This window comes from Lissotriton vulgaris, chromosome 6, assembly GCF_964263255.1.
Source record: "Lissotriton vulgaris chromosome 6, aLisVul1.2, whole genome shotgun sequence".
Classification (NCBI taxonomy): domain Eukaryota; kingdom Metazoa; phylum Chordata; class Amphibia; order Caudata; family Salamandridae; genus Lissotriton; species Lissotriton vulgaris.
This window is the reverse complement of record NC_141694.1, coordinates 650,391,265-650,417,614: the sequence shown is the minus strand read 5'-3', so window position 1 is coordinate 650,417,614 and position 26,350 is coordinate 650,391,265. Positions and strand designations below refer to the sequence as shown.

Below are 26,350 nucleotides of genomic sequence, written 5' to 3'. Positions count from 1 at the left end.
GACTATCTTTGTTGGCACAACCCAAAGGATCTCCTTCTCCATGGATTCCCTCACTATAACCCTCCACAGTGTCCCTAATAACTCCATTGCCCCTTTCTACCATGTATTTAATTTCATTTGAAATGCTACTCATACCATTGTAGGATGTCAGGGCACTATACAGCACACACATAAGTGCATGTTATGTAAAGACGATGTGTCATGTAAGTGTGTAAACCAATGTATGTGACATGTTGCACAAGTGACTTACCTTTAGTAACAATACATCTGTATGATACATATAATAGTTATAGATTCCTTACCTTAGAATTGGCCCTAGGCATCAGACTGGATGTGGAGAATGTTTTTTTTCTCAGGAGTACCCCTGTGCGTCGGTAGGTGGCATTGGTCGACACAACCAGTCGTTGTTGTACCCGGAATGACGTTGTGGTATCTACTTAGAGGCTGTGCCGTCCGCGCTGACGTTGTACGAGTTGCTTACCTCCGGTAACTATGTATCTGGTAGAGACAATTCTAGCCACAGATTCCTTAACGTAGAATAGATACCCTAGAAATATCCCCAGGCGTGAGACTGGATCCAGAAAACTTTTCTGTCACAGCACTCCTGCACGCCGGGGGGACGACACCCAGTGACTCCACCCTGACGTCGTCCGCGTTCGTGACGTCAGTGAGGATACACAAGTGCCACCCCGGCGCGCCTACGTCAGATTTCTTCGGAGAACTTTCCACGCCACAACACGGAGCCATCACAAACAAAACTGTGAGAATACAGAATACTAGAACAGTGTGCGAAAACCCAGCTATACAGAAGGGAAAGAAACAATGGTGAGGAACAGAATCATCCAGAATAGTGCCAGGTACTAAGGCACCAAGTCATGGAATGAAAGAATAGAGTGCAGCAACTGAAGGCAAGTCTGTAACCAACATAACAGCCTCTCTAGAGGCAGAAGGCATTTGAAAAAGGGCACAGCAGACAAAGAAGTCTGCACCCATCACCCGGAACCAAGAAGGGTTTCATGCCAGAATGGAAGAGCAGTGACAAGTCATCTCCCAACCACATCAGCAAGGGAGGGGGGATCTCTTAAAAGAACCGAGGGGCTAGACCAAGTTAGCGGGCTCAACACCAAGGACTGTAAGAGTCAGAAGTGCAAGCAAACACAAGGAAGCAGCGCACAACCCTACCTTGGAGACCAATTGCATGGGCACAAAAACACCCAGGCATTCACCAGAATGGAATAGCCACAACAACAAGGCAAGCATTCCCCTAGGGAGGGAGTAACAAAAAAGGGGACACCCGCAGAGGACCGCCGCCCTGAAGCAGGCAAGTACAGAAGACCGAGAGGGGTCCTCGCAGAAATGGGGAGGAAGGGTGAGTCGTGAAGGAATCTGCGGCTAGAATAGTCTCTACCAGATACATCGTTACCGGAGGTAAGTAACTGGTACATATGATAGAGACTACTAGCCGCAGATTCCTTAACGTAGACTAGATACCCTAGCCATACCCCAGGGGGAGGAGGGTTCTGCGAGAGGATCTCACCAGCTCATAGGAGCGCAAGACCCCCTAGAGGGAACCAGTCAAGGTGACAGGGAAAAATAACCCACAGGCTCTAAGCGGAAGAGTACCTCAGCCTTGTGGACAAACACCTGCCCCAAGGGAATGTGTTAGAACGACAAAGAGGCCATCCAGCCTTCACCAATAGGAGAAAACAAGGCAATCCGGAGGCCAGAACACCCCAAACCCAGTTAACGCACCGGAACCTCCACCGGAAGCCCCAAGGGCACAGGCAACACAAAGGAGTACCTAGGAAGAAGAGCTACCCACAGACTCCAAGGAGAAGAGGCAGGAGCGCGGCAAAGCCGTCCACCGGGACACATACCCAGTCCAGAGGGCAGCCGAGCCCGTCACAGTTCGAAGTCAACAGACAAGACAGAACAGCACCCCAGCCATGAGGCAGAAGAAGAAGAACGCAACCTCACAATGATACCACAGGGCAAGAAGCAGGAGCGCCAGGGCCCACTCCAAGGCTACCGGCCATAGAACAGAAGAGCAGGTGGGGCAGCAGCTAACAAGCACCACAAAACTAAACGTCCAGACCACGTCAGGCTCAGAAGAAGGGGAAGTCTGCAAAACATCCGGAACAACGCCCACAGGGACAACTCCGGACAGAACCGATCCACGAAGAAGTGTGATCAGCTATAAGATAAGAAAAAAGTAGGACGGACCAGCCGGTCACACAGGAAAACTATTCCCTCAGAATAACCAGAGGACCAGAGCAAAACGGCAGGTGAAGGGCAAAAACACTGCAGCAGAACACTGTAGATGGCCAAGCCATGCATCGTAAAGCAGTAACACGAGGAGGGGCAAGGAACCTGCAAGGGTGAGTCCACACCATCCAAACTTAAGACAGGGCTACACAATAGCTACATGTACCCCACATAGGGTAGTACACGTCCCAAGAAAACATGAGAACCACTCTTAGGGAAAAAACAATCCTGCATCAGAGGACTAAACCATAAACCTGCGGCAGAAACCACAGGAGGATTAGTAATCAGCCAAAAACACCTCCTCACCAAAAAAGGGGCTAAACCAGCAGCCAGCTGAAGAAAGGGGGCCAAGGACCCCGAGGGCACTGTACACTCACAGAAAATGTAACAGCCACTCCAAAACCCAAAAGAAGAATCTAGTGGGATAACGCCTCCCACCATGACCAAGAGGATCAGTAAAACAACCTACTGAGGAGGATGGAGCCCCACAAGAAGACGGTAAATGGCGGAGTCTGCATGTGTATTAAACAGCTGGACCACGTCAAAAGGGAGGTCGACCAGATGCTCTCTAATATGTTCAGGAAACACAGCATCACGTAGCGAAGCATGGCGACGGAGAGCCAAATAAGTGGCCATAGTACGGCCAAACACATCAGCAACATCCAAAGCCGCATGAAGAATAAACTCCCTACCATCCAACTAACGGCCCCACAGATCAGCACGGGCATCCTCGTGAGAGACATGAGAAAGAAGGGACTCCACAGAATCCCACAGGCTGGAAGAAGCCCTGATCAACACACACAAAGTCTTAAGTGCCCGCAAGGCAGAACTGGAAGAAGCAAAGACATTACGTCCCCATGAATCTAAACACCAGGCCCCCCGAGACGGAGGAAACAACACCACAGGCAAACATGGAAAGGCGTTTCGCAGTATAGCGCCTTGAGTAGAAGGGTGGAAAGAAAGACAGACAGAGTCGTGCGGAGTAGGACGATGGCGATGTAGTAGTGCCTGAGGCACCGGATCGCCTGTGGCAGGGCGCCTCCATGCCCCATGAGCATTATGGAGTGACGCTTCAAAAGGAAGGAACAACTCCCGTCCACCAGAGCCCTGGTGGAGAATCTCCAAAAGGTTGTCTGAAGGATATGGAGTAACTGGTTAACCCATCCTCAGAATATCAGTAGCCGTGGAAATAGCCCTAAGAAAGGCAACACTGGCCTCAGTAGGGCGCCACAGACGGGGAAGTAATTCCTCCGTGGGCGACTGTTGCAGACTGAGCCACCCATCCCAAAGTCCAGGGGGGAGGGGCCAGCCCCGGAATAGAGGAGGATCCACAGAGAAATGGGGAACCTGAGGGGCCCCAGGGGAGGTCGGAGAGGCCGGTGGAGAAGCCAGACGCGAGCCACGGAAAGAAGGGTTTGAGGATTTATGCCGTGGGGACGGCGAAGAGCCTTCCCTGGAAGATGCCGGTGAAAATGCAACACAGTGCCCTGTCTCCGGGGAGGAACACATCAACAGATTGCAGACCTCTGGAGAAGAAGGGACCTCAGGAGACAAATCCCAAACCCGACGCTGCTCCGTGAAGTTCGCCATCGGCGCCTGATAGTTGTTGACTGGCGCCGGAGTAAGCCTCCGTGGCGCAGGCCAGACTCCTGTCACCACGTGCTTTCCAGGAGAATGGGGCAAGGCAGACGCCGGAACGACGAAGGCGCTGCGGCGAAAAGGCGCTGGCTCGATCTCAGACGGGGCAGCCGCCCGCGTCAAGGACCGAGAGGGTCTCAGGAAGGCACCTCAGGTCCCGGCCTCCACCCGCGACTCCACCGGAGCCGGGGAGGAAAGCTCCTGGCACAAAAACAGTGCCGGCTCAACCCCTTGTGAGGCACCTGCCTGCTCAGAGGGTCGAGGGGGACTCGGGGACAAGCCCGGAGTCCCGGCGATTACCTGCGACACCACAGGAAGCCCCGTAGGTATTTGAGGCGAGACAGGGACGCTAGGCGCCGAGGAGGGGAGCCCCGAAGGACTACACCCGACGACGCCACTCTCTTACGACATGAAGCCGAAGGTTTCAGCGCCAGGGCCGGAGCCGCCGGCGACTCCGCGCAAGGCAAGGGATCCGCAGACGTGTCAGGAGGTGGAGGAAGGGCCAAAGAAGCCTGCAGCGCCGGCTGTCATTTGGGCCCTAGTTCCCTCCGTGCCTGGAAATGGCGGGTAGGGAGGCGGGGGTGCCTGTCCCAGGGGGAGCCGGTGCCCACTGCGGAAGGAGGACAGGACCTCAGAGACAAACTGAAGGACCTACCAGCCGGTGAGCCACACCCAAAGGGCCGCGGCGACGGTTGATTCTACAGAAGAAACCGGCAGCTCCTTGCCTCCGATGTATGGGACGGACGATGGGAGGACACCGACCTGGATAAGCCCGCCAACAGCAACTTTATCTGGCGTTCCCGTCATGATTTAGGCCTAAGGTGTTGGCAGGCGTCGCAGCTCTCTGAGTCGTGGTGCTCACCCATGCACCACATGTAAATCGGGGGAGGGTCCGTCACCGACATGGGACGTGCACAGGCGGTACACTTCTTAAAGCCCAAAGGTATTCGCACACTGTTCCACGTAACGCCAAAGCATGAAAAGGAAGAGAAGGACTGAAAACAGGCCAGGACACAATCTGGATCCGCATTGCACACGGACAGAGAAAAAACTGACATAGGTGCTCTGGGTGGGACTTATGTATTCTCGCTGACGTTACGAACACAGGTGGCGTCAGGGCAGAGTCAAGGCGTGCAGAAGTGCTGTGGCAGAAATGTTTTCTGTATCCAGTCTCAAGCATGGGGTTAATTCTAAGGTATCTATTCTACGTTAAGAAATCTGCAGCTAGTAGTCTCAATCAGATAGTTCTTTACATGACATTCCACACCAGAAGCGCAGAGCCATGCAAGACACTGACCACTGGTGCACAAGACTAGGGCCCTGAAAGGGAGTCCCTAACTCTAGACGTCAGTTCGCAGAATGGGGAGGGTGGGTAGGGCGTTAAGGAATCTATTTACCAAAGGTAAGTAACTTGTTCATCTGAAAGAGACTATTAGTTTAATCTCCTGACCTTAAAACAAATACCGCTGCAATACCAACCCCGGATGTGGGTCTACGAACCAAGTTCATACCAGAAAGTCTTGGAGAACTGAATGGCCAAAGAAACAGTCTCTCCGAACTTGGCTGGCCAGGCAGCAGTGTCTGACGCCTGGGGGTAATTCTGGGGTAAGGAATCCATAACTAATAGTGTCTTTCAGATCTCATATTTTGAGTGTGCAATGAAGCCCATGTAGCTGCCTGGTAGATGTCATGAAGGAGACTCCACGCCCCAAAGCAGTTGTAGATGCCGTAGCCCTGGTGGATTGGGCTCGCAACCCCACAGGAGATTCTTTTTTCGCTAAGGAATAGCAGATTTTGATGCAAAGAACAACCCATCTTGGCGCCCACATAGCCAACAAAGAGCTGGTCATCCACCCGGAATTGTTTTGCACGATCCAGATAGAATGAAAGTGCGCATTTTGGATCCAGATGGTGGATCATCTCCTCCTCTTTAGAAGGGGGCGGGAAGAAGGTGGGTAAAGTGATTGTCTACCCTATGAGGAAAGAGGTAAGCACTTTGGGAAGAAAACAAGGCCTAGTAACTTTGGTGGCGAATAGATCTAACCAAGGCTCTCACCACTGCTGAAAGAGACATTGCGCCACTTGTGATCTATCATGCACCAGTGGCTGAGTTTGTCCGCCCTAGCGTTCAGGGAACCTGCCAGGTGTTGAACCACCAGGGATTTGCCCTGATGTTCCAGCCATGTCCAAAGGCGAAGAGCCCCTTGACATAGGGTCCATGACCCCACCCGCCCTGTTTGTTGCAGTACCACATGGCGGTGGTAATGTAGGTGAACACCTGCACTACTCTTCCTTTGACAGAGGGAAGAAATGCCTTCAGTGCAAGACAAATCACCCGGAGCTCCAGAAGGTTGATGTGGAGCCTGGACTCTGCCAGAGACCAAAGGTACTGCAATTGGTGTGCAGCGCCCTCCGAGATCCGGTCGCAATCAGAACGATTCAGCTGATGGTGTGCCCACTGGAACTTCAGGTCCCACTACAGAGCCAGCATTTGCCACTTGGCATGATCCACCAACAGGATGCAGGAGGCCATGAGACCCAGCAGCCTCAAGGTCATTCTGATCGATACCTGGCATAGAGGCTGAAAGATAGGAATCAGAGCCCGAATATCCCAGACTCGCTGTTCGGGAGGATAAGCCCGACACTGTGCTGTGTCCAGAACCACCCCGATGAAAAGGAGCTTCTGGGAGGGAATCAGGTGCGACTTAAAAGACTTTTCTACAACAAACCAAACTGCAAACGTCCGGGCCCAACACTAGGTGGCCATCTATGCACAGTGTGTAATCTGCAGCTCACATGCCTCGAACAAGGAGCTTCTGGGAGGGAATCAGGTGTGACTTTTGCACATTGCTAGTGAACCCCACTGAATGCAGGCGCTCGGCCGTAGTCTGGAGACGATGTTGGGGAAGACTGGAACCCCTGATCTGCACATATGAGCTGCGACCACCGCCATCACTTTCGTAAACACCCGAGGGGCGCTGGTAAGGCCAAAGGGAAGCACGGCGAACTGAAAATGCTTGTGGCCTACCATTAACCGTAGGTAACGCTGGTGAGCAGGCAGGACTTGGTTGAGAATATAGGTGTCCTTCAAGTCCAACGCTACCATTTTGAACTTCTTATGGAGGAAGCGGTTGACGTCCCTGAGATCCAAGATAGGACGCAGGTCTTTGTCCTTCTTTGGGTACCAGGAAGTAGTGGGAAAAACAACAAAGACCTACTTTTGGCACAGGGACTCGCTCGATGGCTCACTTAGCCAAGAGAGCCGCAACTTCCTGAAGCAGAAGAGCCAAGTGATCCTCCAACATGCGATGAAAAGCAGGTGGCATTTTGCAGTTCCCATATGTCAATCAGCCCATTATCCTGCATCATGTGTATCAATGGCTTATGACTTTTCTTCTTTCGGCCCAGAAACCTGGCTGGATCATTTTTCCACAGGCCATGCAGGCCGTTAATATTCAGATCACCACAAACTATAATAGGCATAGGCCAGTTTGTCATTTGTACATTGATATAGTCTTAAGACCACCGGGTCATCTACTGTGGGAGCATAAATGGAGCAGAGAATGAAACTGAAACCATGTGCCTTGCATTCAATCATAACCCATCGACCATAGGGGTCTGCCTTCTGCTTATTTACTGTCAACATCCTACCCTGTGCCAATATAGCCACTCCCCGAGTCCTAGACCCTTGAGTTGTACATACTAATAGCTGATAACCGAGCTGTTCCAGCAAAAATTTGCGAGATATCTCAATATGGGTTTCCTGTATGCATACAATATCAGCGTATGTTGTCCGTAAAATATTCGTTCAACTCTCTTCGTTTTTTTTTAGCATTGTTCAAGCCACATATATTGATTGTGACTATCCGCATTAAATGTTTTTCCTTTGCCCCCTTCCTTTCCCCTTTTTCTCCTCCCATGTGATTTCTTGATGATGACGATTTTTCCTCTTTACTCCCTCTGGTTCCCCCCCCCCCCTTTTCGACCACTTCTACATGAACCACCCCTACCTTCACCCCTCCCCCCCCCGCCTACTGAGGCAAGTAGACCTGAGGTCTCTGTGATGGAGTCTGACCGTCAGCCTCCCTCTGCCTCACATCCTTTAGCTTATATTTCTGGTGCATTATGCCACTGTATTATCGATTATTCGTCTTCTCCCCCCTTTTTTTCCTTTCCCCTCCCTTTGTTTTTGTGAGTCAGCCCTGATGCCTATTTTCTGTTCGAGCAATCCCTTTGGGCCCTCTATGCGGCCACCGTGTCCCCCCATCACAAATGTACAAGTAAGCGGCCCTATCTGCATACGTCCATAATGTTTCCAGTCTAGCAACCCCTTCATGCTGTGGTGTTTGCTGAGCCGCTTGCTTTTAGTGTGTCCATGTACGCCTTTGCTTGTACTTCAGAAGTAAAGACTCTGACCGTGGATTTATATATGATCTTCAGCCTAGCAGGGTTCATTAGATTCGCCTGCAATCCCATTTGATGGCATGGATCCAGCAGTTCTCTCAATCTCCATCGCCTTTCCACTGTCATATGGCAGTAATCTGGAGTTGTAAAGAAGGACTGATTGTCAAACGAGCGTTTAGCATTAGGTCGAGCTTTAGCGCACACTTCCTCCCTCAATAAGAAGTTCCCAAAGAATATCAATATAGCTTGTGGCCTCTGTGGTGTCCGAGTTCCTCCCTGGGCTTGTATTGCGTTTTTCTTCATGGTCATTGGAAATCGATGCACTCTTTGGACTTCCTTGTCCCACTCCCAGTGGCTCAACTCTGGGAACGCTCCCTTCAACAGCTTCAGGACAAAGGCTCTCACATCATCCCCTTCCTTCCCTTCCTCAATACCCAGGACCCTGAGGTTATTTCGCCACTGGCGACTCTCTAGATCTTCCAATTTCCATTGAATATCGACGAGTTGCTGCTCATGTCCCTTTACCTTGGCTGTGTCCTTTGATTGTTGATCTTCCAGGGTGCTTGTGCGGTCCTCCAGGTGAGATACCCTTGCTTTTGTGTCTGTACAGATCTTCGCGATTTTTTTGATTAAGCCTAGTAGATTCCTCATTGCGAGCCGATTTTTACTTCCCTCGATCTTTGTTGCATCTTGCAATTGTTTTATTGAGTCTAGTATCAACTGCAATGGAGGGGTTTCAGCTTCCGGCGCCTCAGTACCTCCCTGCAACATATGCTCCGGATAAGTACCCAGAGTGGCTGAATAATCCCATTTTAGAGTTGTTGCGTTGTTGCCTCCACTAGCGCGTCGTGCCCGCTAGATGCTTTTTCCTGTGACTGTGTGTCTCTTTGTCGCCTTGACAGCCTTTTTCTCCTAGTGGCTATATCCCTCTCATTAGGAGAGGCTCTGCTGTTTCCTCCTGAGCTGAAACCAAGGATGACATCTGTCGAGTTCTCCCCCTCACTCCCATCCAGCCTGGATGGGGTATCTTCAGACCCATCGGTGTCTACGAAAAAATTATCAGCTACGTCTAGATTGTCCTCGGCACCGCTTGGGCCGCTGCTTGCAGTAATCTCCTGAACCAGCATTTCAGTTACCAGTGTCTCTGTGCCTGTTGCGCGCAACAGATTAACTACTTCGGACCCCACTGTTCAGACTCCTGGGGGGGGTTCCCTTGACATTGTGGCGTATCTGCTGGTTCTACTGGATCTGGCTCTCTGCTTCCTTAGTCGTGTTCCTGGGCCTCTATGATCTCCCCCCATTGTATCTCAGGATTAGCATCCTGTGCCTCAGATACCGTCCGTCGGCTTTCCTGTATATTTGTCTTGCCCTTACGTGTAGCCGCATTTTTTTCTCTTTTCTTTTCCAGGGCCAGTGCGGTTTTCCCTGCTGCGTTAGCTGCATTAGCTGTAATGTCTTGGCCAATAGGGGTGAAATAACCCATAATAGTTTTGGTGCCCCCTGTGTTCCCCCCAGGATTAGCAACATTAGCCGTGTGAGTAGTGCTTGCCATAGACCCTGGATACAGCACCCCAACCTTCTTCCCCCTGGTGTTGCTCCAAGCCCCAGCATCGCTTGTCGCACCCCCGCTCTCACCTGGGGTGTCTTCGATATCCTTGCTTTTCCCAGGGTCCTTCTGGGGCACAGACTGCTTGGAAGTCACTTGCTCCACATCAGGAGCTTTCCCTTTTTCCTCCTCGCTTATTATTCTGAGCCATCCCTAAGATTTCCAAGCTGCTGGGGGTTCTCGAGTTGCTCAGGCTATTCTCCAATGTATGTCGACTGTGACTGCCTCTTGCTCAGTCTCTGTAATCTTCGCAGGAGAGTGCACTCCGCAAGCCGTGTCCGTGATGATTTTTCACCACTCCGCCCGCTACCCTGGCTCCAGCGGTAGCTCCGTCTCTGCCAGCTTCGCGAGTGATTCCGCCTGCTCCGCTGACTACGCTGGCTCCGCCCAAGGTCCGCCCGGCTCGCCGCTCTCGCAGCTCCGCGAGCACTGCTGCTGCCGTCGCCAGGAGTCCGAAAATCAACCCTCGGCCGCAGACAAGAGATCGCTGTCCTTAAGGGCTGCTTCCATGGGGGTATGTAGACTTAATACACCATTACCTGCATTTTTTAAACTTTAGGCATCGGGAGCGTTCTCGAGTGCCTCTAGTCAGACGCCATCTTGCCTGCAAAATACTGGTGGAGGGGGGAGCACGTATTACTCTGCGCCACACAAATTCTTAGCTAGATTGGACTATTTTCTGATATCACCTGCGCTGATATCTATTTCCAAAGTTAGAAAATTACCACGGGTGATGTCAGACCATAGCCCTCTGGTATTAGATATCTCTATTCCAAATTATCAAAAAGAAAAATCTAACTGGACTTTGAGAGAGAGAGCCCTGCTACATGATCCTAAGTATGTTACCCAGATGGACAGCTGGCTAAAAGAATATCCAAAGATAAATAGAGGGTCTGCCTCCCCCATAATAGTCTAGGACGCTATGAAGGCTGGCATAAGGGGGAAACGATCAGCTTCTCGATAAAACGAAAAAAGTTAGCAAAGGAGGAAATAGAGGGCAAGTTAAGAACAGTTGCTGTCATTGAAGAAGAATTAACTGAAGCAATTAGGGCCAAACACGATGTAGCAGGGATATTACAAAATCTGGCTATAGCAAAGGCAGTTGTAGGCGAGTCACTTGCAGTCAAAGCAGCAGGAAAATATCTGGCGTGAAAGCAGGACCAATATGAGTTTAGTGAGCAGATAGGTCGCATATTAGCTATTAAAACCCGACAGGCGGCTACTAAAGAGGAAATCTCACAGGTTAATTTAAAAGCAGGGTCTTCAGCTACAACACCAAGGGGGATCTGCTCAATATTTCAGGATTTCTATCAGAATCTATACGATCCTGACAGCGGTGCTGATAGCGGTGACATAGAGAGCTATCTAGAGAGTGTGCAAGTAGAGAAGCTGACAATGGAGGATAAAGCGGGCTGGAAACTAACTTTACGCTAGAAGAGATACAGGCAGCAATCAAAGACTTACCTGCTGGGAAAGCTGTGGGCCCCGATCTTATCCCGCTGGAATTTTATAAAGAATTTCTTCCCAGTCTAGAAGAGGATATTTACCAGCTTATAGTGTCTACGCAAAGAGGAGCGGCACCTCCCGAGTCTTTGGGGGAGGCCACTATGGTGGTATTCCTGAAAAAGAATAAACCCCCAACTGATCCTGGGTCTTATAGACCTATACGCTTGATGAATAGTGATACGAAGATCTATTCCAAGATTCTGGCCAATCGGCTAAGCTCTGCTATAGGGAAGATCATCCCCCCCCCCCGACAGCATGGGTTTATCCCTGGCAGGGGGACTGCAGAGCATATTAGAAGAGTGTGTACACTGTTTGATGGGACGGCAGCCTCACGAGACCCTATGGCTCTAATATTGTTAGACGCTGAAAAAGCATTTGATAGGGCCTCTCGGGGTTTCCTTTGGGCTGCATTAGAGAAGGCAAATATAGGTAATATCTGTATCGGGGCTCTGAGTGCCTTATATAAGAAACCGACGATAAGACTAAGGATTATGGGAGAGCATAGCGGGACAATAAATATCGGACGGGGAACTAGGCAAGGGTGCCCCTGCTCCCCGTTGCTTTTTGACTTTTATATAGACGCCTTCATAAGAAAGATAGAGCTGAACGAAAACATCTCGCCAATTGTTTTGAAACAAAAATCTTAGGGTATGCCGACGACCTAGCCATAACATCTACGGACCCGGCAGCGGCACTATTGGAAATAGAAAGGGAAGCAAATTTGTATGGGGCGCTCTCGGGTTATAAATTAAACCAGAGTAAAACCCAAATTGTAATTAATAAAAAGGTGACGATGGTGGATCAAAGAATAACAGACTCAGCAGTCTACCTAGGGATAACATTAACATCAGATCTCTCAAAGGAAGTGGAAATGAATTTGGGGCCGGTGATCAAAAAAGCTAAAGGGGATGTAGATAGATTAAACAACCTGCATCTAACAATTGGCAGATGTAACTTAATAAAAATTATATTTTTGCCTAAAATATTATATTTGTTTCGCACTATCCCGTTAAAATTCAATAACAACTGGTTCAGTGAAATAGAGGGAGTCACGAACCGTTTTATATGGGCTAAAGGTAGAACATGGCGAGCATTAAAATTTCTGTCACTATCAAGGGAACTAGGGGGTCTTGCGGCACCCGACTTCAAGGCTTATTATTGGGCGACTGTCTTGCAATATATCAGAGGGTTAGTGGGCGGGAGTATGGAGGACCGATGGAGAGCGGGGGAGAGTGTCTCTGATATATACGAGTTATTAATCAAGGATTCCAATAAGTGGCTCCTCTCGTTCAATGAAGGTAGTTACTACAAAAAATTTAAGTTCAAGACCCTTGGGGCGGCAATATCAATTTTGTCAACTTTTAGGAAGAAAATTAAAATGGGGAGGATGAACTATTGTACGCCCTTATTCAAGAATCAGCTGCTACCAGCGATATTCCATGATCAAGTAATGAAGAGGTGGGATACGCTGGGGGTAAAAATGATTGTTGACCTTATGGATATGACTGGCCTCATGCCATTTGATCAAGCACAGCAGCTATATAACTTAGATCGCAGAGATTTTTTCAAATATTTACAAATAACATCAGCATTGGTAAAAATGCAGAGAGGGGACACTAACTATAAGAGAGAGAAAATCATGGAATTTCTAAAGGATAAGAAGGGTTGCTCGATATCCCAGGTATATGGGGAATTGAGTCAGTATAAGGAGGATGACTGTGGAAGGGTTGTTGAAAAATGGAATACCAAGTTAAGCCTATCTGGTAATGAGGTTGAAAAATCGTTCAAGCTTTTAAACTCGGTGTTAAGAGTAGCCATCTTACAAGTCCAGCAATACAAGACCATGTATGAGCTCTATTACACACCACACAGAATTGCTCAATGGGGTGGAACAACGGGGGTAGTCTGTCCTAGATGTCAAGCAACGCAGGCGGATACCATACACATGTTCGCGGCATGTCCAGCCCTGGACTCCTTTAAAGTTAGTATAACTAACGAAGTTATGGTTCTAGGGGTAACCAGGGACGGCGCAGAAATGCCTCAATATGAGTTTATATACCTAGCGATGACTAAGCCGGCTATGCATCGCAACACTGTGGAAAGATCCAAATCCGCCAACATTCCAACAATGGCCATCACGGTTATTAGCGGTATATGTACTAGAGAAAGCGCTGTATGACAAAAAGGGCTGAAAGACAAAGCAATTGGGGAAATGGATTTGGGCCCCTATAGCAGATTGGAAACATAGGCTTGAAAATGGATAAAGGAGTACACCTTCTTCTGTTTTTTGTTCTTTCCTTTTTTTCTATTGTTTGGGGGTAATTGGATAGCCTTGCCGGCGATCAATGCATGTTGTCTAATTATGTTGAGATTTATTGTATATTTTCCTCTTTTTCTTCCTGCAAATTGAGTTGTATAAGTCGTTTGAAGTAATGGCATAATGAAATGTATCACTTGATGAATAAAAATTAAAAAAAAAAAAAAAAAAGAAAAAAGAAAAGCAGGTGGCATGGGGGAGGGGTACTTCCAAAGGGAAGGGAGTAGACACTTTGGACTACCTGCAAAACCCACCTGTCCGGCGTGGTGATGTGCCAGTGGGGGAGGACATGGCGAATGCTGCCATCAACTAGTGGCCTTGAAAAGTAGAACTAGGAAGGTTTGGAGGCTGCTGCAGAGGGGGTGCTGGTTGAATTTGCCTGTGCGCTTTCCCCCAGACCCACGATGCTGGCTCCCACCTCCCCGGCCACACAGAGGTTCAACAGCTTGCCCAGGCCTGTGGCTCTGGACGGAACGTAGTGGGGCACCCCTTACATAGCCACGAAAGGGACGAAAAGCGGACTGCGCAGGGTGAGAGGTGGTAGCGAGGTCCAAGGATCTAGCCGTAGTCATAGAATTCTTAAAGCGCTCGAGCACGTTGTCCCCTTTGTCGCCAAACAACCGACAAACATCAAAAGGTATGTCCAAAAGAATTGAATGGACATCCCTCGAAAAACCAGTGGACCTCAGCCAGGCGATGAAATCTTCCTGCCTAGCGACTCAGTGGTGTCCAGCGAACATTATATGGCGAACTTCGCTGCATCGCTACCTTCAGCAACTGCACAGGAGAGCATGGCCAGGACCTCCTCCGGGCACTGTGGCACCATATGTGTGGCCGTGTCCCACACAGAATGGTTGTAACGGCGCAAGAGACATGCAGTGTTAAGCGTCCGCAGTCCTAAGCTGGTGAAAGAAATCATCCTATCCATAGGAGCCCCTGTGCTGGGCTTGGACCAAGCACCCAGAAGGATGTCAGTGAGGGCCTCATTGAACGGCAGCAGGGGCTCAGAAGAGCATAAACAAAACAGGGGAGGAGAGGGTCCTAGGGACAGTTTAATGACCTAACAGTGCTACTATCCCTATAAACAGTTAAACCAACAAAGAATAGCAAGAGGGCAAATCATGAGCAGACAAAGCTAATTACTATGTAGAGGTAAAGGAGAAGCTAAACTCATAGTGTGTGCTACTAAAGTCACGCATAGGGTATCCCTTCTTTGTGAAAAGATTCCCATCAGTCACCACTCGGATCCGCCCTTCATCATCTGGGATCCTTCACACCTGAAGGTAGAATAATGTACCCACTGCGGACTGGCAGATTTAAAAGCCTAGACCTACATGTGGGACCCAGTGATTTAAATTCAAATAATATATTAGAGGGTGACTGGAAGCAGTGCTCTAAAAATAAAGTGTGTTAATACATGAATGTGAGTAACAATAAAATAGGGTAGAGAAGAAGAAAGAAATTTTAATATACTCCTCTTCAGTCCCAACGTAATAAAAAGTGCGCAGTGGTCTAAACAAATAACCACTATTAAGAGTGGAAGGTCGACAAGTTTCTGCAGACTGACTAGATCCAGCTGGTATCTTGCTGCTTCCTCAAGACCATTAACGCTACTGCTTAGTGAGAATATTAAAAAGGTAAAATATCACGTGAGTTACAGTGACAACATCCTTCTCCTGACTTCATAATTCAACGGGATGTTAATCCATTCCCAAGGGAACACATACATAGAAAAAGCAGAATGCAAATAATTCAGTTTAGAGCACTGTTTTTTAGAAAAGAAAAAAAAAAAACCTTGAATATATTATTTGAATTTAAATCACTGGCGCGGAGCTGACTGCCAGGCCTTCAGAAGCTTTTGGGACTGCTCGAGCCAAGACTTCAGATTCATTGCTTGACAGTCAGAGCACGACTTCAGGTCGTGGTCACGCTACAAGCACTACAGACACAGAAGGTGCAGGTCTGTAACAGACTTCACCTTGTGACAAGAGCCACAAGGTTTGAAGCCGGTTCGCCAATGTGACATCCCTGTGCACCACGACTCGTAAAAGATGTCGACAAAAGTAAAAAAGTGACAGTCAAAAAGTGACTAGAGGTACCGCTCTATCGGGATCTGCGTTGGCTGGAACGGAAAAAGAAAGAACTGACATCGGCGCTCAAGGACGGCTTCTAAGTAGATACGGGAACTTCATTCCAACGATCACGTTATCAACGACGAACGCGGAGTCCACAGATGCCACCTACCGACGCTCAGGGGTACTGCTGAAGAAAATGCTCTGGATCCAGTCTGACACCTGGGGGTAATTCTGAGGAAAGGAATCCATAACTGTCTTTCAGATCTCATATTTTGAAGATGCATCACTGTATCAGTGTTATGTTGACTGAAAATTAATAAATAAAATAATAATTAAATAAAAAGGTATCCAACCCACTGACCTCACCACCCCCTTCTTCATACTAGTTGTCCTCCTCAACTAGATTTTCTCCAGAAGGGTCTATAGACCAGTTTTAAATGTCTCCCTCGCCAGGCCTATCCATCAAAGAGGTATTGGCTCTGGGAAGGATGTCCTTGGTCGGCATCAGATAATGTCCATCTTGCTCTGTGTTGTAGTTCGGAAAGACAATGGGGATGGCACAGCCTACGAGCACCGGTGTCGTCAGTACTGTAGCCAATGCAGAGGAATGTCTCTGCCGGCTCCACTTAGGATCCAGTAAGGGATCCTTAGTACCTGACTATTAAAGCAGGCAAACCTATCAGTGGTCCCATTAGGGACCCCTCCCGCACCAATGGGGCCCAGAGTCGCTGCAAAGGAGTTAGCATCCCAAAGATGAAGTGCATGGCCCAACAGAATACCTTCAGCTAGATGGGAGGCACTTAGGCAAAATCTGGGAAGCGTGGAGCAAACCTACATTAAGGTCCAGCTGACTTGCTGGGCCTGAAGTGCCAACACTCCCTCATCGAAAGACTTCGACAGACGCAGGGAAGTCGAAAAGTGTTTGGACTTCTTCGACTTCTAGTGCTTTAGGGAATTACCAGATTTCCCTAATGACTCCTATTGTGACGAGAAATGTAGAGAGGGGATCCGCGAATGGTCCCAGGACCTCCCACGTAAACTGGACCTCAAGCGTTGTGGAGCCGACAGACTTTGGGTGGTGAGGAGCTCGAGGTAGCGCTCCCATAGGTGCCTTTGGGTGCATGGCTTGGTAGTCCTCACATGCCTTGGAGTCATGTCTTGGCTCCAGGCATCATGTGGGAGTCTGTCACCAAAATTTGCCTGAGACAGGCCAAACAAAGTTTCAAAACAGCCGGTTTCCTGGATGACATCCTCACACTACAGATGAAATCTCACAATAAAGGACAACAAAAAGACAAAAAAAGGTAAGTCAGAAAGTGACTGAGGGCTAGCTGAATCAGCGCAATCTAGCAGGAAGAGGAAAGAAATGACATCAGTGAATCTAGGTGGTCCCAATATGATTACCGCCACGCCACTTTTAGCCCAAAGGCAGAAGACACCATTTACTGGTGCGCAGGGTCACTGCTCAAAAATCTGCCGGATCGAGTCTGATGACTTGAGATATTCAAAGGGTAAGGATTCAGTGGTTAGAAGTCTCTATCAGATAGAAGGTATCCACACTTAAAGCCACACGCTTCCGGAGAGGGGGTACACATGAATATACAGCTCTTCAAGCTATAAACAGATGCTTACAGCGCAAATAAAATGTACCATTCGTAGTATGTGCTGTTGTAGCTATACATGCTCTGCATAGACTGTAAAGCAGTGCACCCTACAAGTGGTGGACATCACATAAATGATGCAGATGTCTGTCCATAGGACTGTTTGGCCAATCACAGCATGCTGCAGAATAAGAAGTCCAAAAATAATACTTACTTAAAGTGTGTGGGGTTTGACAAAATTGCTGCCTTACATATATCAATTAGCAAGGTATTACCAAGAGAGGCTATGGCTGCTGCTTTCTTGCATGTAAAATGCAACATGAGGGTTACAGGAATGGCTCTTTTGGATTTGTGGCAGTACGTGTGGATGCACTTCATTATGCATCTGATCATACCAACCTTAAAAACAGGCTGGATGTTACGAGGTTCCACACTGGCTTCAAACAACGGATCGAGCCTGCAGAAGAGCTTGACCCTGTCAATGTAATACATGAGAATGCGTTTCACATGTAGGAAGTGAAAGCCTCTCTCTGCTACAGAGTGTGGTTGAGAGAAAAAAACTGGCAATTCAACTCCATGATGCACTTGAGAAATGTTATGGTTGTGAGGATAGCTATTTTCCGGGAGAGGAATTGCAATGGGCAAGAATACAATGGCTCAAAGGGGTTTGGGGTTGAGGGGGTATGGTGGTCAAAGGGGTGTGGGGGTGAGATGGAGCGGCAAAGACCTATGAGTCTGGTAAGGACCATGTTGAGGATCCATACAGGGGCAAGGGCTACTCTGGGAGGGACGGTTCTTTTGAGGCCCTTCATGAAGGTCTTTATTAGTGGGATGCTAAAGAGGGAAGAATGTTGGATAAGGAGAAGGTATCAAATAATGTCTTTGACACAGAGTTAAAGAGGATCCAGGTAATTGTACATGAAAATATGGACAGACTTGTTCTAATTTGCAGCATAGCAAGCCTACATGATATGGCTTCGATACTCACACACAAAGTCCATGCATTCCTGTGGCAGGCACAAGTAGCCAAACTTAAAGACCTCTGGTACTATACTGTGCTGCCTGGGGTCTTGATGCACAAGTTACTTACCTTTGGTAATGATATATCTGTAAGAAACAGTAGTTAGTGTTAGATTCCTTACCTTAGAATATCCCCAGGCGTCAGACTGGATCCGGAAAGTTTTGCGTAGCAGTACCCCTGCGCGTCGGTAGGCGTCGGCTGCGACGAAGGGATGACATTGTCGGAGTACTTAGACGCCGCCCTCGCGCGCTGACTTCAGTTCTTATACACAGCTTTTCCGTGCCAGAAACGCAGAGCCATGATAAAAACCGACACTGGAGCCATGAAACTAGGGCCCTCAAAGGGGAAAAAACCTTAACCCTAGATATCGGTTCGCAGAACAGAGAGGATGGGTGGGGCGGTAAGGAATCTAATACCAACTACTGTTTCTTACAGATATATCGTTGCCGAAGGTAAGTAACTTGCGCATGTGAAAGAAACAGGTTAGTATTACATTCCTTACCTTAGAATAGATACCCCAGCAATACCAACCCCGGTGGTGGGTCTGTGAACCAATGACCACACCAGAAAGTCCTGGAGAACATAACGGCCAAAAAAGCATTCTCTCCGGACTTGGCTGTCCAGACAGTAGTGTCTAGCAAACATGTGCAGCGAGGACCACGTAGCTGCCTAACAGATGTCCTGCAAGGGGACTCCCCGACCGAGGGCAGTAGTAGCCGCCGTGGCCCGAGTGGAGTGGGCACGCAGCCCCACCGGAGGCTCCTTCTTTGCCAGAGAATAACAGGCCTTAATTCACAAAACGACCCATCGAGAAATGGTTTGTTTGTGCACCGCCCGTCCCTTGTTAGCACCCACGTAACCAACAAAGAGCTGGTCGTCCACTCGGAACTGGCGTGTGTGGTCCAAATAAAATGAGAGCGCACGTTTTGGGTCCCGATGGTGGAACCTCTCTTCCTCTTTTGAGGGAGGCAGAAAGAAGGTGGGCAAGGTGATGGACTGCCGGATGTGGAAGGCTGTGACTACCTTGAGCAGGAAAGAGGGTCGCATCCGCAACACAACTTTGTCCGGATGGACAGAAAGGAAAGGGGGTTGTGGAGAAAGGGCCTGGAGCTCACTCACCCTCCTGGCAGAGGTGATGGCAACCAGGAATGCAGTCTTAAGGGTAAGAAGACGAAGAGGACAGTTATGAAGTGGCTCAAAGGGAGTGCACATCAGATAAGTCAGAACAAGGTTCAAGTCCCACTGAGGCATCACAAAAGGAACAGGGAGAACATATGAGTGATGTCCTTCAAGTACCTATTTACAACTGGGGACTTGAACAAAGAGGGCTGATCCGGATGCCTTAAGAAGCCAGAAATGGCAGAGAGGTAGCCCTTGCTTGTGCCCAGAGCAGAGCCCTGCCGGGCAAGAGAAAGAAGAAAGAGGAGAACCTCAAAAAGAGGGGCAGAGAGTGGATCCCCAGCCTTTGCTGTGCACCATGCCACCAATCTGTCCCACCTGCAGGCGAATACCGATTTTGTGGAGGGGCGCCTGGCTGCCAGATTAACATCACAGACTTCAGGAGGCAAGTCAAATGGCCTCAACTGTCGGCGCTCAATCTCAACGCATGGAGGTGGAGGCTGGACAGGTTCGGGTGGAGGACCGTCCCCTGCTGCTGCGACAGAAGGTCCTCGTGAAGTGGCAGACGAATCGGGGGATCGACTGACATGCTGAGTAGCTCGGGATACCAGTATCTTCATGCCCAGTCCGGAGCCGCAAGGATGACTTGGGCCCGGTCGCGCCTGATCTTCTTCAGCACTCTGGGCAGAAGTGGTATAGGCGGAAAGGCGTACAACAGACCGCAACTCCACTTGCGACGAAAAGCGTCTCTGAGCGAGTGCCGCCTTGGAAATTCCAACGCGCAGAACGGATGACATTGCATGTTCTCTTCTGTGGCGAATAGATCTAACCAAGGCTCTCCCCACTGCTGAAAGAGACATTGCGCCACGTCCGAGTTCAGACACCATTCATGATCCATCATGCACCGATGGCTGAGTTTGTCCGCCCTGGCGTTCAGGGAACCTGCCAGGTGTTGAACCACCAGGGTCATACCCTGATGTTCCAGCCACTGCCAGAGGCGCAGAGCCTCCTGGCATAGGGTCCACGACCCCACCCCGCCCTGCTTCCTGGAGTACTACATGGCAGTGGTGTTTTCCGTGAACACCTGCACTACACTCCCCGGACAGAGGGGAGGAATGCCTTCAGTGCAAGTCGGATCGCCCGCAGCCCCAGAAGGTTGATGTGGAGCCGGGATTCTGCCGGAGACCAGAGGCCTCTGATCTCCGACAGTTGTAGCCCCAGCTGAAGCCAAATTCCTCCCTGAACAGGTTGGAAGGGCTGTGATGGCCACAGCCCAAACTCAAACAGATAATAGTGTTGTGAAGCCTGAAACTATGGATCACTGCACTCAAACAGAGAGCATTGAGGAGGAAGAGAAATCTCCCTCCTACCAGACTTTAGGAAAGGATCAGCCTCAGGGAACTGATCTTACCCCTTGTGAAGAAACTGCCCCAGAGGTAGTCAGGCCTAGCCTGGCCGAGCCTCTGATGTCAGTGGCCCCTTCCAAGGTGGGACCCAGTCTTGATCAGGTAACCTGCCCCCTCTCTATCCTGCCTCAGTCAGCCCAGGGCTGTAGAGGTCAGGGAGGCCAGTGGACCCCAAAGGGCCCCCTGTCCAAAAGAACCCCCCAATCAGCAGATTAAGGGCACCGAAGCTAGCAGTCCTAGCCAGGTGAAAATAAAACAAACTCCTGAGAGATATCCCTTAAACTTAGTTAGGGACCTCCCACAGATGGACACTGTTGGGCACAGCCAAACCTGGGACCTAAGGGCCCCAAACCTGACCTGTCCCTCCAGTAAGCCAAACAGAGGGACCCAGCCTACAGCTTTAGGTAGATACGTATAAAGAGGTCAGAGTCTATTGATTAATAGAACATTAAATGTATGAAAATTGCTAATTATAAGTTATCAACATTCCGTCCATATAGTGCAAAAATGTTTTATTTTAGGCACTTTGTTACCAGGATACTTAGTATCATTCTACAAGTACCAGAAATTATGAGATCAAACTCAACATGTGAAAAAGCATATCAATTACTTCATTGAATCAAGATCAATGGTATCAATCTCCACAGGACCCCCAGAACAGACAACAACAGCCTTTTTTAGACGACAGCACTTGGAGACCCCCCCGTGGGAGGGGTGGTGGTTGGAATAGACGCCCTACCAGAGGTCAAAACCCACAGAACTGGGGCGACTCGAGACAACAAGGGTACAGCAACAAACAAGTGAGATTTCAGCAGGACAACAACGGAGAGATCAACACCAGGAGGAAAACCTACCGCTGGTGAGCAGAGGAAGCCCAATCATGAATCTATCTAACCAAACGTTATCAGAAGATGAAATGCGGGTCCTCAGCAAGGGCTTATCATTTGTTCCTACATCCCATGCCAATGTGTTCAATATCAAAACTGAATTAGCAAAATGTTTCCACAAGATTTGGCTGAAAAACTTCTTCTTGCATAAAACACTGAATACAACAGGAGCATTCACCAATTTACGACCACGCTCAACCGTCACGCCCCACACTGCCATGATCAATCACCGGATTCTAACCTATCAGAGCCTAGTTCTAAAGGTTGTACTCAAGACTTGTGGAAGAAAACCCTATGTGAAACACAATATCACAAGGAATGAACGTGCCGCCCTGGATGACTTGAAGAAGAACAAAACGTTGGTAATTAAACCAGCGGACAAGGGAGGAGCAATAGTCATCATGGACGTTGATGATTATAGACAAGAGATACACTCCCAACTAAGAGTTAGCTATCGGCCGATAGCAAATAATCCTACAACGGCAATCAGACACCTGATCCTTGCCATCACGGAGAAAGGGAAAGACGCAGGCTTCCTCACTGAGAAAGAATGTACATTTCTGAATGTGGACCAACCGCACATCCCGACCATCAATGTCCTACCCAAGGTCCACAAAAACCCTACCATACCGCCTGGACGACCAATTATATCGGGTTGTGGTTCCCTCCTGGAGCCACTTTGTAAATATGTGGATATTTTTTTGAAACCATTGGCAGAGGCAACACCGACCTACCAGAGGGACACCATGCAGGTGATTAATCTTGTGGATCAACGACCCTTTGACAAGAACAATCAATTACTCGTAACCATGGACATTGTGTCACTGTACACGAGTATCCCGCAGGGACCAGCGCTGACAACAATACGGAGAGCCTTAGCATCAAGACCCCAACCTGCCGAGGTCCCCACGGAATTTCTAATCGACCTACTGGAGATTGCAATGACAAAGAACTTTTTTATATTCCAAAATAAGTTCTTTAAGCAAAGCAAAGGAGTGGCCATGGGGGCAGCATTTGCCCCGGATCTAGCGATCCTCTATATGAGTGACTATGAGCAACAGTATATCCTGTCTCCCCACAACCCGTATGCAAATAGAATATCCGAATACCGCCGCTACATAGACGATATTCTGATGATCTGGACAGGACAAAAGCATGAACTTGAGGCATTTACCCAATGGCTGAACACTCAATCAGAGGACATCAAATTCACCTCCAGCTGTAGCAATGAGTCCATTGATTTCTTGGACATTAGCATTAAGGAACGGGATGGATTGTTATATACCACACTATACAAAAAACCGACCGAGCGGAACACCCTATTAAGATACACAAGTCATCACACTCGGGCCCTACGGGACAACTTACCCTTCGGGCAGTTCCTCCGAATACGGAGGAACTGTACCTGGAAGGATGACTATTTTGCGGAATCAGATGAACTCATCTCTCGCTTGCTGGAAAGAGGCTTTCCTAAAAGGCTGGTTAAAAGAGCTCGTAAGAGGGTGTGGTTCAGCGATAGAGAAACCCTGCTTGTGCCCAGAAACCGAACGTCCGCAGAAGACCGGATGATCTGCGTCACGACGTATTGTAGTAAGAGCAATGAAATTCGCAAGATAGTCAACAAATATTGGAATATCATATCAGATGTAATCGAAATGCCCGACCCTCCTATGCACGCTTTCAAAAAAGCCAAAAGCATCAGAGACTATGTGGTACGTTCTATGCTTGACACCCCACCGGCTCCAACCCTACAAACAATGTGGAACCTTCCCATCATATTGGGAAACTATAAATGCAGCAATTGTAAAGCTTGTGCATAGTGCATTGAAACAAAGACAATCACGCACAACAACCTGACTATCACTCTGAAAACGCTAACAAATTGCAACAGTAATGGAGTCATTTACGCCATCTTCTGTCCATGTGGATTTATCTACATAGGCCAAACTAAGCAAAAATTCTAAAACCGGATACTGCAACATTGCAGCAGAATAAGATGCCAAACGACAGGGGCCCCTTTGGAAGACCATTTCATGGCGAAGACTCACACACCTGAATCTCTTAAATGGGTGGTCATCGAGAAAATCCCACTGGGACCAAGGGGTGGTGATTTGAACTCCATTATGAACTTAAGAGAATGCAAATGGATGCAGTCTTTTGACTCCGTCCAAAACGGATTAAATGAATTGGACGCCACTTTCTCGCAAATGGCTTTGATTAATCATGAATAATCCAATACGTTGGGAATATAGGAATGTATACATTGGTAAATTTTTTTGCATGAATATATATTGATGGGATTATATTTTAGCAAAGATTTCCCCAGGTATGGAGACAGATGTTCATATGTCAAACGGACTTGCGTTAAAAGCAAGCCCAATTCCTCCATGCATCTATAGCAATCCTAACCAGGTATACACCTCGGGGTGTGGGACCCCATGCTGAATGAACTTGCCCAAATGAACAGTTTGGTGTACCAATGTGTACTAAATGATCCAACTTGGCCTCACATCCTATTGACAAGCATATATTATATAAGTGTAATGGTATGATTTAAAGCAACCTGACACCATGGGATTATGTATCACATTGCACTGTACCGATTTTTTGCATGCAGAATGACGAGCTCGATGTCCGTATATGCTCTAACTTTGTTTTACATTCCAGCACTTGATTACGCTAATACAATGCTGTGTCCCCCCCCATTTAGCGAATTTAAAACAGAGTATACTTGTGCCATCTACTCCTTTAAATAGGATCCGATAATTTCTTGATGCAACCACAATGAGATCCAAAAGAGCAATGTTACTCTTTACACGTAAACCCTAGGGACCCGGCGGCCACATCGAGGGTATTTACACACATTCCCTCAAAGCGGTCTGGTTACTGGTCCCTGATTGGCGGAGCCGTGACGAGCCTCCAGGTAGCATTGAGCGTCAGCACCTCGAGGCTGATCATTCACGGCTCGGCAGCGGAGAGGGATACAAACTCTTCCTAACGTAATTTACGGTGAGAGATGTCCTAAGATCTGCATGTACGGTTTTGCGGGTGATAGGTGCCCTTCTATCAGCAGTCACATTAGCCTGTTAGATTCGATATATACTTTTATATCGCGACCATACTGGCTTTTAACTTGTTCTGTCCTTGATGACTAACATCCCGATGTCAACGTGACGCTTGAGTGAGCCCCCTTAGCATCAACCGGGCGCATTCGTACCATGTTTACTAATTGGCCCTCCATAGGTGACAAAGGCTCTCTCACGCCTGCATGTTATTCTTAATTTATACAATGCAGACATACGGAGTATTCATCCTTTGGATGCTTGACTCGGGTTGTCCCAATTAATTTCCTAAATGACAACAAGACGTATGAATGAGCCTCTTAAGCAACATTTTCACTATATTCATTACTGTTTTTGTCCATACCTTTGGATGCTTGACTCGGGTTGTCTAATTAATTTCCTAAATGACAACAAGACGTATGAATGAGCCTTTCAAGCAACATTTTCACCACATTCATGACTGTTTTTGTCTTCCAGAACCCCGAGGGTTGCGAGATTTACCGCGCACCCCCAAAGGTCTCCGTTGGACACATGACTAACCGGAACCACCAGATACACTGAGTGGCAAGCAATGATGTCCTAGTAAGTGCCCCCGTGTTATTTCCCGCCAATTCGAATGCAGATAGGGTTCCAATGATACCCGACAGTAACACCGATCCTTTTTAAACAATTGCAGGTTATATTATTCTTCTACATGGGAACCGATGGAGGTCCAACCTTAACGGCCACTGAACGGCATTATACAAAGTACGAATTTTAATCCCTCTACCTAGTCCAAGTGCAATCATGATCTCTACTAAAGGCCCGATACATTCATTTTTAATTATATTATTCATAGGCGCTCCTGTTCTTTTTTTGTCCTGAAGAAGACCCCAGCATGAGGCTCCAACCAACCCTTAAACCGGGGGTCGAAACGTAGACCAGACTATACCTACCCTCTAACCATAGGAGAAACTAATGGAGTAACACAGATCCTATGTTAAAGAGTTACTTGGAACTACTGATCTAAATGAGACTGTAAAGGCCGCACTGATTATCACTGTGATTGTTTTATGGTCACAACAACCTTTACCCAGTCCCCACCTTTACCCCATCATGTCCATTCCATCTAACTACCTCCTTTTCCTCATCACTTTGAGCGCGTTGATATGTAACAATGCAGACAATATGTGTGAATCATTTCTACATATGAAGTTTTTCTATGCATTTAATTGATACTTGTGTTCTTAAATATGTGTCTGATTCAATGAAGTAATTGATATGCTTTTTCACATGTTGAGTTTGATCTCATAATTTCTGGTACTTGTAGAATGATACTAAGTATCCAGGTAACAAAGTGCCTAAAATAAAAATAAAATTGCACTATATGGACGGAATGTGATTAATTTATAATTAGTAATTTTCATACATTTAATGTTCTATTAATCAATAGACTCTGACCTC

General features: G+C 48.1%; 1 protein-coding gene across 1 annotated transcript in view; it reads right to left on the bottom strand.

Annotated features, from left to right (window-relative positions):
- MDN1 (midasin AAA ATPase 1) overlaps positions 1-26,350 on the bottom strand; it is a 2,142,100-nt gene that overhangs the window by 228,124 nt on the left and 1,887,626 nt on the right. The gene's annotated exons all lie outside the window — the stretch shown is intronic.